We start from the raw sequence: 1,805 nt of genomic DNA, 5'->3' as shown, positions 1-1,805 counted from the left end.
CTCTCTCTCTCTCTCTCTCTCTCTCTCTCTCTCTCTCTCTCTCTCTCTCTCTCTCTCTCTCTCTCTCTCTCTCTCTCTCTCTCTCTCTCTCTCTCTCTTATAAATAATTCAATACAACGGCATGTATGACTAATGTAAGGAAGGGACACAACACAACCCCGAGATACTAGTGGGTCTGGTACAGGGTCAAGCAGCGGGTCTGGTACAGGGTCAAGCAGCGGGTCTGGTACAGGGTCAAGTAGCGGGTCTGGTACAGGGTCAACTAGTGGGTCTGGTACAGGGTCAAGTAGCGGGTCTGGTACAGGGTCAAGTAGCGGGTCTGGTACAGGGTCAAGTAGCGGGTCTGGTACAGGGTCAAGTAGCGGGTCTGGTACAGGGTCAAGTAGCGGGTCTGGTACAGGAGGAGGAGGAGGAGAGACTAGAGCCTCAGAGGAAGCAGAAACCCCTCCCCCTTTAGACACCCCTCCCCCTTTAGAAAGCATCAACGGTTTCTGAGTCACCTTCAGACAAGAGCCTTAGAGGCAGCAGAAACCCCCAGCAGTGAACCCCTCCCCCTTTAGAAACTCCTCCCCCTTTAGAAACTCCTCCCCCTTTAGAAAGCACCAATGGTTTCTGAGTCACCTTTAGACTAGAGCCTTAGAGGCAGCAGAAACCCCCAGCAGTGAACCCCTGCCCCTTTAGAAAGCACCAACAGTTTCTGAGTCACCTTTGACCTGCAGCTGCCTGACAATAGAGGCATGTGGGATATCCTGAGAGGGGCTAACAACAGGCAGCGTTGGCTCTGCATGGGAACGCCTCGTCAACCATCACAATGATCCTACCTCAGTCAGTCCACCAGAATAGAAATGAACGTTGGTCTGTACATACAACTAGAAACTCCAGAAATGACCTGAGTCATTGACACCGAACTGAAAATGACGTGAGCCCCCAGCTAGCCACATGCTACAGACTACAGATACTACTGCTGTGAGCCCCCAGCTAGCCACACGCTACAGACTACAGATACTACTGCTGTGAGCCGTCAGCTTGCCACATGCTACATGCTACAGATACTACTGCTGTGAGCCCCCAGCTAGCCACATGCTACAGACTACAGATACTACTGCTGTGAGCCGCCAGCTAGCCACATGCTACATGTTACAGATACTACTGCTGTGAGCCCCCAGCTAGCCACATGCTACAGACTACAGATACTACTGTTGTGAGCCCCCAGCAAGCCACATGCTACATGCTACAGATACTACTGCTGTGAGCCCCCAGCTAGCCACATGCTACAGACTACAGATACTACTGCTGTGTATTTTTCTGGAAAGCTCTGCTCTTCTCTGTTCCCAGTTAAACCCTCTTTGTGAGGACTGAGGGGGTGATTTGGCTTAGCCCCCCCCCCACCCCCCCCCCCCCGACAACTGCCTCATCCCTCCAGTGTGTCTCTCTCTGTCTGTGGCACTAAGCCTGTTTAAAGACATGTCAGACGAGGTTAAAGTCCTGATTAAGACACTGTAGTAGTACAACAGGTAGAACTATGAGACCCTGCAGATTACACATGGATAAAGACTAAGCTGATGGACTTCCGAGTCTTCTCAGGGAGGGGTTAGTTGACATACAGTGGGTTTATACAGTTACACCCCAATGATATATCAGATAGAACCCTAAAATAATATATCAGTTAGAACCCAAAAATATATCTGTTAGAACCCAAAAATATATCTGTTAGAACCCAATAATATATCTGTTAGAACCCAATAATATATCAAATAGAACCCAATAATATATCAGTTACAACCCAATAATATATCAGATAGAAC

General features: G+C 49.0%; 1 pseudogene; it reads right to left on the bottom strand.

Annotated features, from left to right (window-relative positions):
• Positions 1–262: 262 nt before the first annotated feature.
• Positions 263–1,805, bottom strand: part of LOC124024987 — an 8,506-nt pseudogene continuing 6,963 nt past the window's right edge.

The sequence above is a fragment of the Oncorhynchus gorbuscha genome, unplaced genomic scaffold (assembly GCF_021184085.1).
Source record: "Oncorhynchus gorbuscha isolate QuinsamMale2020 ecotype Even-year unplaced genomic scaffold, OgorEven_v1.0 Un_scaffold_2107, whole genome shotgun sequence".
NCBI classification, from domain to species: Eukaryota; Metazoa; Chordata; class Actinopteri; order Salmoniformes; family Salmonidae; genus Oncorhynchus; species Oncorhynchus gorbuscha.
This window is presented reverse-complemented; position numbering and strand designations above follow the sequence as displayed.